The 13,549-nt window shown below is 40.3% G+C and overlaps 1 protein-coding gene across 2 annotated transcripts in view; it reads right to left on the bottom strand.

Annotated features, from left to right (window-relative positions):
- RFX3 (regulatory factor X3) overlaps positions 1-10,747 on the bottom strand; it is a 250,019-nt gene extending 239,272 nt beyond the window's left edge. For both annotated transcript variants that reach the window (XM_020801553.3, XM_072992158.2), the window contains exon 1: positions 10,339-10,747. The gene's annotated coding sequence lies outside the window, so the exon portion shown is untranslated. The remainder of the gene's footprint in view (positions 1-10,338) is intronic.
- Positions 10,748-13,549: the final 2,802 nt, after the last annotated feature.

The following is a 13,549-nucleotide window of genomic DNA, read 5'->3' as shown; positions in this document are numbered from 1 at the left end:
TGAGAGAGGCCCAGAAAAAAAAGAACACGAAACCAGGCCTTCTCAGCAGTGGCCCCTCGGCTCTGGAATAGCCTTCCATCAGTGATCCGCCTGGCTCCCTCGCTGAGTGTTTTTAAGAGCCAATTAAAAACTTGGCTCTTCAGGCAGGCCTTCCCTCCTGTCAATACTTGACTTTATTCTTATTATAATTTTCTGTTTTTCCCATCTTGAGCATTACTAACATTATTGTTTTGAATTACTTTTAACTGTTTTAGTTTATAATGTTTAATGGAACCCGCCCTGAGCAGACTTTGTCTAAAAGGGCAGGTTAGAAATCTAATTAATTAATAAATTAAATACTGCATGTAAAACTACAGAATCAGTTGTATTTACAGGCTTCCTTCAATCACGAGGCTAAGCTTCTGACAGTCAGGAGACTTCACTTCCTCCAATCACGAGCCTTATGTAACTGACGTCAGCTGATCCTGTACAAACCAATGGGAACACACCTTGTTGGAGGTTGATCCTGCAGGCAGTGCTAGGATGCAACAGAGACTGGTAATGTCCGAGTGTTCTGAGCCTAGAGGCTGAATAAAGTGATATGCTCAAAGCTAAGTGTGCTGCATAGTATGACAGTACTGGTATGTAAATGTTTTATTTTATTTATTTATTTATTGTATTTATACCCCGCCTATCTAGTCATTTCGACCACTCTAGGCGGCTAATGTTACCTAATTACTAAATAAAAATGTATTCTGTTTTATGTTTAAAATACTGATTTGTTAATTTTGGGTTAGAAAAGTGGATGGCATCTTATACATAGGGGCATCTTACACATGGAAGTGCTATTAGTTTATAATTTCCATGCTTCTGGCACATAAATAATTTTGTTTTCATCTTATCACTCTTCTTAAACAGGAGATTTTTGATCCTAAAATTTCTGTGGGATTTAATTATAATTCAGGTAATTACATGAGCCCCATCACAGAAGGGAATGGGCCATGTTTAACTTTAGAATAGCTTCATATTGGTTAATGAATAGGATTGACAATGTAAGGAAAGGAGAGCAGATTTGCATATGTACAATTTAAGTCTGCTATGTCTTTTGCCATGAAACTCTCTCACCAGCTTTAGACAAAAAATCCATTTCCAAGTCTAATTTATTTTACATAATATGCTGAGAAACACCATAACTTGCACAGTAGTTTGTATTCTGTACACTACGCTAGATGTCAATAACAGGAGTACACTGTGCACACTTACTAATATCTTGTTGTGTAGTAAATTGCACTAGACTTGGCCCATTAAGGAGGTGAGTCACCTCCTTAAGTTCCACTGATTCACATGGGATTGTTCTAACTGTGACTTACTTAAGCATAGTAAGTGACAGTTAGAGTAGGCCCATTTGAATCAATGGAACTTGAGGAGGTGACTCATCAAATCTTTATTGGTTCAATTGCTTCATTCTAGTGCAACTTACTACACTAAGCAACAGGATTTTTGCCACAACTACACAGATCATTTCAGTGTAAAACCCAAATGGGACTTATTCCACAGCAAAAGTGTACAAATGCTACAGTCCAACAAGTTCCTAGATAAAAACAAATGTAAATACTTGCATTAATACCAAGATTCTTTGTCTAGATTTAGTTGCTATGGGCCGTTGTGGCACTATCTAACCTCCCATAAGTTTTGGCCAGCAAAGCCAATGATGAGGGAATACACTTATATCTGAACAGAATTCCACTCAGATGAAGAATCAGTCTTGCAAAGGAACATGACTTAAATCACAGTAACGTCTTATTTTTATGAATATACAACACATTTTCATCAAGCCAGGAAGGTCAACACTGCTTCCATTTCTTTGAATAACCATGAGCATTTAATCTGTAAAATGAAAAAGAGCTATGTTACAGGTAGAGAAAAGGTCACAAAACTAAAGAAACTCAGTTCATGGGAACTGATATATCTCACTCAGTCATTTTGTACCAGAAATAGACTTGTAGCTCATAGAATTCACTATGTCAAATTTTATATAGCCAATATAATTTTAAATATTTTTTAAATAATTTTAAATTTAAAATCACTAGTTTCAGCTAATGATTAATCACTATTATGGCAGAATGTTAGGTAACGTCTTACCTTTAATTATTAGACACACCCAAGCCTGTATAATATTATAGTTTCCTCAATGGCACTTTGTACAGCATAGAAACACTAACTCATTTTCAGTATTCCAATTACAAATGTACTCATTCTTAAGTACACGTAATTTACAATTCATTTTTTCAGTGGTATCATTGTCAGTTTTGAACTGCAAACATTTATCATGACAGTTTCCATAGTTACACCCCAAGATGAGTCCAAAAATTTTTAATTTAATAAGCATTTAAATTTTAAGGCTTTAAATTTATTTATTTATTTATTTATTTGATTTATACCCCACCTATCTGGCCCACAACTTGCACTGAGAGTATTTTAGAAAACAATATGACTATATACTAATATCATACCGGATGCCCAGTCCAGTCTCTACTGGAGCCAGAAATTACTACTTTCAAACATTTTTTAAAAAAATGTAAACAGAAAGTACCTGCATTAGTACTTCCAGCTTTTTCCCTTCATTTTTCACTTAGAGCACAGGTAGTAAAAATCAGCTATATGATTGGGGGGGGGGGGGAGAGAATTCTTACAGTACAGTATTATCCTAAAAACTAAAAGTAAAACAAAGAATATAAGAGTATGTTTATAGCAGTGTGCTTAATATGAAAATGTGCAAAGTCCTGTTGGTGCAGTTCTACTAGTGTACACTGGATTAGGACACTGGAAGGAATTAAATGAAATTAATTGAAAGCTTCCTATTCTCCCATTTCAGCTGCAGATGCTGTCTAGTGCTCCCTTTTGCCCTGGGGAAGCCTGTGGGAACCTCAGGACAGAGGGAGAAGCTTTTAATAATCAAATATACCATATTTTTCGCACCATAAGACGCATTTTTTTCCTACAAAACGGGGGTGGAAAGTCTGTGCATCTTATGGAGCGAAGAAAACAGATTATATTTTCCTGTTTTCTTCTCTTAAAAAATTGGTGCGTCTTATGGAAAGGTGTGTCTTATGGAGCGAAAAATACGGTAGCTGCTGGTTCACTGTTGGTGATTCCAATCCTGATGACAGAAATCCAGCAGCAATTTTCATTTAGTAAAAGCACACGCGCGCACATAGCGGGCATCCTGAAGGCCCCATTGGCTTTCCCAGAGCAAAAGAAAGCTTTAGGGAGCCTCTGAAACTGGGGGACAGAAAGCTTTAAATTAATTTTAATTATTCCTGGTGCCCTGATCCTGATAACGCTGGATTTAGTGGGATTTTGCCCACTAAATATTTAGGCCCGATATGATAATTTAATATTATGTTGAATCATCTTGGCACAATGAGAAGGTAACACTTCTCTTCCACTTACTACAACCTCTTAAAGACAAAAAAAATTGTTAGGACCACACTTTTAAGACAACTACATGTCTATTTATACAGCACACAAAACACAATTCTAAATATTGTGAATGCTAAGAGAGAACCAATTACTACAATCCACAGTTTTCATATGGTTACAACACCAGATGAATTCAGATGCATCCTTAATCACACTTTTTTGGCTATGTACTCTATGCTGCACATATTTTTAAAATACAAACTGTTCTTGTCAGGACTGGCTAGCATGGCATCTGTTACTCTTGCTGGATAAGTCACTGGAAACACAGAGAAGTATAGAGAACATACAAAAACAATTTAAAAGACAAAGCAGAAAAGAAGGTAGCAGATGATGGCCTACTGGCTAGCTATCTCAGCACGCATGTAATGGTATAAACTTCAGTGGTGAACTGCCCCTAGTTAACAAACCAACACTTTTATTTCTCATCACATATCCTGTGCTCATGCAACTGGCACAGGATAACAACAGCAACATGTTCACTATTGTAAGTTACTCATTGTGATCTACACCACTGTACTTATTATCAAAATAATTCTAGCCAATAATTTATTTAAACTGCGGCAGACCACAGTAGAATTACTACCACCAAACACTCATACATTACCCAAAATGTGAGCAATGATCCTCACAACGAAGTCTAAAAACATTTTGTTTTCTCTAAATGAACTTTTAAGAGGGATGTGGTGGCGCTGCAGGCTAAACCGCAGAAGCCTGTGCTGCAGGGTCAGAAGACCAAGCAGTCGTAAGATCGAATCCATGTGACGGAGTGAGCTCCCATCGCTTGTCCCAGCTCCCGCCAACATAGCAGTTTGAAAGCATGCAAATGCAAGTAAATAAATAGGGACCACTTCAGTGGGAAGGTAACAGCGTTCCGTGTTTCAGTCGCACTGGCCATGTGACCACGGAAGATTGTCTTCGGACAAACGCTGGCTCTATGGCTTGGAAACGGGGATGAGCACCGCCCCCTAGAGTCGAACACGACTGGACAAAAAAAATTGTCAAGGGGAACCTTTACCTTTTAAATTAACTTTTAGCAAAAGAAGAAAGTGCCAAAAGGCAGGATTGCAGCTGGACATTAAGACCACCAAAATCATGACTAGAAAAGAACAACTTTAACATTTACAATGAAGAAACTGAAATAATCAAGGAACTTGTATAGTATATACCTTGGTTCAATCATCAATTCAAATGGAAACTGCATCTAAGAAATCAGAAGACTAATACTTGGAAAAGGCAGCAATGGAGGAACTAGAAAAGATCATTAAGTGTAAGAAAGTGAGAGCATACTCTTATATTTTCAATCACCATGTATGGGCATGGAAGTTACCGTTAGAAAGCTGATTCAGGAAAAAAATGATTTATTTTAATTGAGGTGCTAGAGGAGAATTTTGTCAATATCTTGGACTGCCTGAAAGACAAAACAAGTGGGTCCTAGATCAAGTAAGCCTGAACTATCTCTGGAGGGGGGAAAAAGATGAAACTGAAGCTGTGATACTTTGGACACATCATAAGAGGGTAAGATTTGCTAGAAAAGACAATAATGCTAAGAAACATTGAAGGCAACAGGAAAAGAGGAAGTCCAAATACAAGATGGATTGACTGTCTATAGGAAGTCTGCAAGGGCTGAGCAGGGCTGTTTGAGGACATGACATTTTGTAGATCACTCATTCATGGAGTCACCATAGGCTGAGGGCAACTTGATGGCACATAAGAACAGCAACAAGTGAACAGCTCCTAAAAACCAAATGAACCTTTATAAAATCACTCCGGTGTGTATAGTCTACTCTAGAAAACTTTTAACTCCATGGCAGGGATAGGGAGCCAAGCATACACAAAGACACACTCTCTCTTACTTTCCATTCCCTTCTACTGTACTAAAAGAAACACTAACATGCGCAATGTGGCATCACACAAGGCATTGCATATCCCTAGAAAAGAATCCAATTTTCCACCTATGCAGCATTCACTGTACATATTGGAGCCACTAGATTACTGGGAGTATTGTTAAATATACAGCTCTCCGTCTGCATCAACATTTTTCTTTACAGATAGCATAAGCACATATGTTTCTGTTAGTAATTAAGTCCAAAATGGGTAGGAATTAATTCTGCTATAGCAGAATCCATACAATGGGTTCTGCTGTAGCACCAAGGGTACCTCTAGCTCGCTACAATTTTGGACACATGGAGCAATTTCACTAGTAGCCACTAGTATCACAATACATCAATTTTAGTTTAAAGAAACAGACTATAGCAAGAGAATACTACAAGTTCAGCTTACCTATTCCTTTTAGGTTTAAGGATACTATAACTGTCCCATTCTGAAAAATAACGTTTGGCTTAACCTTTAATGAAGATTAACTAGTTCAGAAAAGAAATTAGGACCCCTCTTCTTTAACCTCATACAGATATCCCATAATGCATCCCAATCATACACTTTTGTTCTAGTTTTCCTTTTCTCCATAGCAGATGTCAACCAATTTCAGTCACCTAGCTCAACAAGGCTTCCTAAAGTAAATGCAAGTGAAAGCTCCAGGAGAAATCAAATTAAAAGTTTTCCATTTCTAGTGGCTGTGGCGCCTGAGATTTCCTATCATATCATAACTAAATCACCTAAATCACACCTATCACTGGGACTTCCACTGTTTTTATCAAGGCGAGGATTCTGGAAGGGGGGGGATACATCACTTCCACCAGCAGAAATGCGCCATTCGGATTGTTTTGATTTTCAACTCTCCAAATTCTCCCAAGGTTCCCCAAAGAGAATTCCAGGAGCTCACCCACACTTACAGACACCTGCTGGATAGCTCAGTGGTTTAAGTACCTGGCTGAAGAGCCAGAGGTTGGGAGTTTGATTCCCCACTGGGCCTCCTTGAGTGAAGCAGGACTCAAATGATCTGTAGGCTCCCTTACAGCTCTGCAGTTCTAAGATTATGATTTCACTCACCTGTAAAAGGGTCTTGCTTTAGAGGCTGCATGGCCTAGCTCTAGCCTATTTCTTTTTGTAAAAGAGACCTTTTGTAAATGTACACCACAGGAAGCTGTTACATTGCTTTCTGAAAGCTATAGTCTCATTGCTCTTTAGACTCTACAGAGGCCACCTCCCCCCAAAAACTATGATGTCTTGTAAGAAGCACCACAACATATTATTTTTATATATATTTACAACAGAAAATAGGCCAGAGCTAGACCATGTAGGCTGCAAGACAAGACCCTTCTTCAACTGAGTTAATGGTACAACACCATCCACCAGACAGAAGAAATGCACACATCAACTGAATAACCCGGGTATTTTGGTCTGCACTGGGAAGAATTTGCTTCTACTGCCAGGTAAAGCACCAAACCTTAGTCAACCTTCCAGAATCAAGTTTCTGGAGAAAGAGCTGACTGTTCCTTGCAAGGGAAAAAATATATTCTTTCAGAAAGCAAGACTCAACTGTATCCTCAAAAACTTAAAACTAATGCTACCAGCTCAAATGATGCACTGAATGCACTGCCTCCTTGTCAGTGCAAGGCAAAGTAATGAACTATCCAAATCCATTGAGTCAACTTCATGTATGCTGTACTCTAATGAAAGTGATGCTGTTCCTTTTCACAATTTCAAAACAAGAAGAGGATACAAAATGCAGGGCACTACCAAATACTAAATGTATCAGTGTATGGTCAAAAGACAGTGAAAGAAAGACTGAACTGTTTGTGTGCTGGAAATATACTTGTGAGAGTGCAGATTAAAAGAAATGTGTTCCTTCATACATATGGCAGAAGTAAATGTATGACTACATGTGCATTCCTGGGTACAACTCACTGTAACTTAACATTGGTTATATTGCCTCTATAGAAATTTGCCCACACTACTAAATAATAATATCTAGGCGTTCATATTCAGTGTTTCATAAGAAAATGGACATCTGCAAGAAAAACCTCAACAATTTAAATGAATTTCCATGGATGTTAAAAAAAATAATACCCTTCTTATCCTCAAATTGACACATGTGTCATATGAGCAACAAAAATAGGACAATTTGGGCATGGCTTAGATCAGCAATCCCTTTGGCTAGGACAAGAACTAGAGTAAAGCAGTTATCTCAGGAACTATAAAGGGGAGAGACCCTTGGGCTGTATTAAACTATGTTCATCTTCAAGGGAAATGGGCATTGCTGGTAGAACAAATTTTCTCTCCTTACTGCAGCCCTTCATATCTGTTCTGAGGTACCGGATCCTCTGGAGTGGATTTGTGGGGAAGAAGGAGAAGCAATATCTTGCACCATGACTGAATGTTCACTTATGCAACTTTGAATACCACTTATTAAAAATAAGAGGAATGGAACGACGATACTCTGTTAATGGCCTATGAATCAAAGTATGTTCCCCTTTCACTTTGGTTTAAGATAGGAGTTTTTATATGAACTGCTAGAGATGGAATTTCTGTCTGTTCCCATGACTGATCTAGTGTCAATCAGCCAGGAATTACCTACTAAACCTCCAATAGAGCCCATTTTCATTACTTAGTAGTACAGGACCAACCTTGGTACTTACACTTAGCAGAGTCAAGCTGTTCTAAGGTGGAAACAAATCCATCTCCTACCACCATCACTGCTATCTCAATTTGATTAACTGGTGAACTCTTGTGGATGGGAAAGTGGATTCACTGCTTGAATGAAGAGAGCACAGCATATCTTACTAGCCAGAGAGGCAAATTAAACTTCATCCTCTTCTGCATTTTTGCTTATGGGATTGTATAGCGTAAATGGTCATAGGTTGTTTTACTGGATGATGCCTGGCTAGACAGACATAATCATATGCTTTCCTCAATAATTTTAGTCTAAATGAAAATAACTAATGGATATAAACAATAGGAGAATGAAAAAAAATCCAGTCTTATCATAATAAGTATATAAAATAGAGGTGAGTATTAAACAGTGGGTTTATTCTCTTCTGAATATAACACAATTACGTCCAGCTTCCACATGGTAAATAATACATAATAGGGAGTTGAGGGGGAATGTGTTGTCTGTCCTTTATAGTTTATGGACAGAACTTACATCTTTAACATATTATGCAAACAAATATGCTATACATATAAAACTATGTAGCACACAAATTGTAATTTAGAAAGTAGTCCTGGCATTACCAAAGCTTTAATTATCTAACCGGTTCTGCACTTGATAATCTGAGGAATAATAGACACTGCCACATTCTTCAGGGGTTGCTTTGTCAGATAAATCAATACTGTATCTTTTTGTTGGCACTGTTACAAGCAACAAGCTATTCAATACAGGTTTCACAAATGTAAAGAATAACAATATTCACAATTAAATTAGTTTCCTTTATACAAAAATCAATCAAGTTAATGAGAATTTGGTTAGGAAACATTCAGATTTCCTCCAAAATCACACTGAACATATGAGGTTTTAAGACCTTTTACTCCATTAATAACCATGCAAGTCAATCATGAGTCTGTTTACTCAGACGTTAAGTCCCATTTACCTGAGTTAAGTGAACATTACACCCACGACTGCAGTATAAATAAAATACTAAATCAATGACCATTATTAGTTGAGAGATGATTTTGTGTCATGTTAAAAGAAGAATTGAAGGATTAGGCAGAAAGTAAATGGACATTTAAAAACTGTCCCACGAGTGTTAGAAATACTACGTTGAGTCCAGAAAAAACAAACAATTGCCATATGCTCCTAGTACAAGACTGTATATCTAGCAACCAAAAATGATTAAACATACAGGTATTTTAAATTCAAAGGATTCATCGTTCTTTATGATTAACCTGACTTCACTTTTAGCACTCCAGAGAAAGTAAAAAGCCACAAGAAAAGAAAGCCAGCATATCCTTCAAAACTGTGATAATTAATATGATTTCTGACTACATTTCCATCCTCTCTTTCCTCAACCTCTGTTTAATGAAAAACTGATAAAGTGAAGTAAAATGTATTAATGAGAATATCTGGGGGAATATTGGAGTGGCTGCTGACAAAATGCAGCTTATTCCAATCATAGTCTCAATCAAGGTGGATCTTCTACAGATCTTAATATTGATGAAATAACAACACTGTAAAAATGGAATTAGAAGATTTCTCTTACAGGCCTGCAAATAAACACAGCACTGTGATATGGTGTTTAAGAACAACAGAATGATTTGCAGCACAAAGACAACTGCTTGTGTATGAGTGAGCAAGTTATTGACAATAAGTACGAAACAACCTGTTTATAATAAGTATAGAAGAGGTTAAAGAGCCAGCATGGAGAAGATGATCAGAAGGAAAAAGTTCACAAGTGCCTGAGTCTCCAAATCCACACAATCTCAGCGGGAGTCCAAGGCCCACACACAAGTTCCAAGAGGGAGAACACAAACCTAGGGTCACATATAACCAGACTTCGGTTTGCCGAATTTTAAGTAAAAAGCAGAGAAATAAAAACAGCGTGGATTGCCACCTTATCTCCCCTTCTTCCAGTAGCTCCCTATAAATGAGAATAGGATGCAGATTAAAACAAACAAACAAAAAAGCCCAAAGCACCCCAGATACAATTATCTTGTGAAACCACAGGTGCACTTTCCTCCACCAATCCTCTTCTTCCATCCTCCGCACCACCAGTACAAATAATACTCCCATCCCCATCCCAACTCCATTAAATTACTACAACCATCAAGAGAGGAATTGGGGGGGGGGAGGTTATAGAAAGAGACCACAAAACAGGCCGGGAGTGGAATCACTTTCTCACCAACCTATACACATGTTACAGCCTTCCCCACTTCCCACCTTTAGCTACTGAGCCCAATGGAGTAGCTCCAGGCCGGTACTCGATGGGGGGAGGGAGAACCCCGGAGGGGAGGGGAAAGAAGGCACACAACAATCATATTCACCTGGGTTGTGGAGGGCTGTGGTAGTAGTGATGGTCGTGGTGTTGCTCTTGCTGGTGGAGGCTGTTGTTGTTGTTGTTGTGGGTGATGGTGAGGATGGGGGTGAGGAGGAGCAGCAGCAGGAGGAGGAGGTGGTGGTGGAGGAGAGAAGCCGTTGTTGTTGATGGGTAACAGTCGCCAGGACTACGGTGACTATGGCGCTTGATTCACAAGGCAACGGTTGCTATAACTCACAAAAGGGAGAGAGCGAACAGGCAAGCGAGAGGAGGTGGAGAGGAGGCGGCGGCCCAGCCTCACAGGCCCGGAAGAGGCGGGGCTTCCAAAATGATTGACAACCGCTCCCCAATACACATACATACACACACACAGATCGAGCGAGCGAGCGAGCCTACAGACTCTCTCGCACCCTACTCCCGGGTGGGGGTGGAGAGGGAGAGAACTATTCTTTGGAATATCTGCGCGCCTGCGTGTAAGACTTCGCGCGTTTGTTCCTGAGTAACCGTTGAGCCGCATGACGGTTGACCACAGCGGTGGTTCCTCTCAGCCCAGCCACCACTCCAGCACGCGCGGTACCTCAACCGCCCCGGTGGGGACGCAGGGGGCGGGGCTATAATTCCTTGTTCCCGCGTGGGGGGAAAACTTGGCAGCGGTTCTCTTGTCATTTCCGGTGAGGGGAGAAAAGCAAAGACGGGAGATGAATGTCCCGGATGTGAAGAGCTGCTCAGGAGGAAGGTGTATGGAGCCCCCTTACTCCGCTGCCGGTGTTTCGGTCCCTGCGTTTCCCTTTCCCAGCCGCTTGGAAACTACCTCCATATTCAATTTGTCCCGCTCTTATTTCCACGCTTTCGACTGGGGGCGGGAAGGGAAGGGGTGTTAAAATGGCAGGGGTTAGGTTGTCGCCGCCGCCATCTTATGTGGGGGAAGTGCCGTGGGCAAAAAAAAAAAGCTGGCCGCCCGTTTGGGTGACCAGAACGTCGCCTGCTTTCCTTCTGTGCTGTTTTGGAAACGCTGGCGAGGCAAAAACCTAAAGCCACCTTTAGTGATGGGCGAGGAGGAAGCAGGGGCGGCCCTAGGTTAAAAGAAACCTGCAGCAACATGTTGGTGATGTTCCATGCTTGCCCTTCTTTCCGTCCCCGCTCTCCAAGTCAACACTATTCTGTAAGCGTATGCAAGCAGAGGTAGGGACAACCTCGCCTTTTATAAAGCCGGTTACTAGTCTTCTCCAGGTGTGTATCCCGGCAGTGGGGATGGGATGGTGAAAGCTAGTCTGCCGCCTCCCCATCTTGTGGCTTGAAAGGATTGTAGAGGTTTCACTTCCTCAAGCAGGGGATCAAGTGTAGTGTGTTAAAAGGTTCTGGGTAAAAGGCAGACGAAATAAATGGATCCTCATGGTTTCATATGATTTTTACTGGATCCTTTTCACACACCCATCAAACTAGATCTCTGCCCACAGACTACAAAACTATTCAAGGATCCCTTGGCATATGGCTTTGCAGTGGCACAAAAACATGGATCTTCATGGATCCACGTGATTTTTATGTAGGATCTTCCCCAAACTACTCTCCAATAATATGCCTTATCTGTGCCGACAAATGACAACAAAAGAATCCTGGATCATTTAACTTACAGCTTCGCAGTGGGGCAAAAGCATGGATTTCAGGATTGGATCTTCATGGATCCACATGATTTTTATGTGGAACCCTCCCCAAACCACTATCAAGCTGTAGGTCCCATCCTTTGGGATCTATTTGAGTTTTTGGCATGGATCACAGCTGGATCTCTTATCTCAAACAGTTCCCTAGAGATCTGTATGCTATTTACATTAGTTCAACCAAAAAACACCACAACAGCATAGAAGGAATCAGTATGCACTGACTAACTAAACCATAGAGATCATAAATGCAAGAGTAGGTGATGCCTTTTATTGGACCACTAAAAATAAAACAAATAGCAATTTGTGTAATCTTTGGGACTACACTGGCCCTTTGCTTTTCTGTTACGGAAATCATAACTGCTCACAGGATATAGAAATATGTGTTTGACATATGAATAATTGATCCACAAGATTTTGGCGTGGTGTCCACACTAAACCATTGTCAAATCATAGATCAGTTTTATGCCCAGAGAGTGACACATATGTCACTCATTTGCGTGGTGAAAGCAAGAAATGAAGACATGGATCTGAGATACAGGATCGTCTTAGCCCCTTTTGGTTGTATAGGCATCCTTCAGCCTCGAGAGACTATGGTAACATGCTCTGAATAGAGGTCTTGGAACAGTGTCCACTGTGGCTGAGAAGGCAAATCCAAGAGCGACAATGCCTTCCACACTGAAGACAAATGCAATCTGTCCCCTGTCCAACTCCCTGATTTTGCTGGGTTATGGACTGCCTCTTTGCCTTGGCTTGCTGAGCAAGGGCCTCTTTAAATTGAGAGAGGCCATGCTGCACCGCTTTCCTCCAGGCTGAACACTCAGATGTCAAGGTTTCCCATCTGTTGAGGTCCCTTCCTAAGGCCTTCAGATCCCGCTTGCAGATGTCCTTGTATCACAGCTGTGGTCTCCCTCTGGGGTGTTTTCCCTGCACTAATTCTCCATACAAGAGATCTTTTGGAATCCGACTGTCAGCCATTCTCACGACATGCGCAAGCCAACGTAGATGTTATGGTTGTATTTCCACCTCACTATCATAAAAACCATGCTAATGCACTGCATCAGAAAAGTCAAGAATCTCTCTTTTGGGCTACCATCTTTGTAAAAAACAACACAAATTTGAATCATGGAGCCATGCAGTTTTTCAACGGGATCTGCCCCAAACTACCATGAAATTATATACTTTATGCATTGAAGGAACTGTCCAGTGTACAGATAATCCAGTGCACAGCCATGTCATAATGCAAAAAAACATTCACCCAGGGCCTTAATCTTCATGGATCCATTAGACTTTTAGTTAGTTATATGCCTTCAAGTTGAAACTGACTTATAGCAACCTTAACAGCGCTTTCAAAGTACAGTAAGTGATATATTTAAGGAGTGGATTTTAGCAGTTCCACCCCCCCGTGAGTTTCCATGGCCAAGTGGGGATTCAAACCCTAGTCTATCCACTGAACCACACTGGGTACCATAAGATTTTTATCTCTGTCAAATTACAGGTCCCATCTGTGGTCATTGACTAAACTGTAAGGTTCACAGACACCTGCATGATGCCACAATGGCA

This window comes from Pogona vitticeps, chromosome 2 (genome assembly GCF_051106095.1).
Source record: "Pogona vitticeps strain Pit_001003342236 chromosome 2, PviZW2.1, whole genome shotgun sequence".
NCBI lineage: Eukaryota > Metazoa > Chordata > Lepidosauria > Squamata > Agamidae > Pogona > Pogona vitticeps.
The sequence above is the reverse complement of the archived record's forward strand: the minus strand, read 5'-3'. Positions and strand labels throughout refer to the sequence as shown.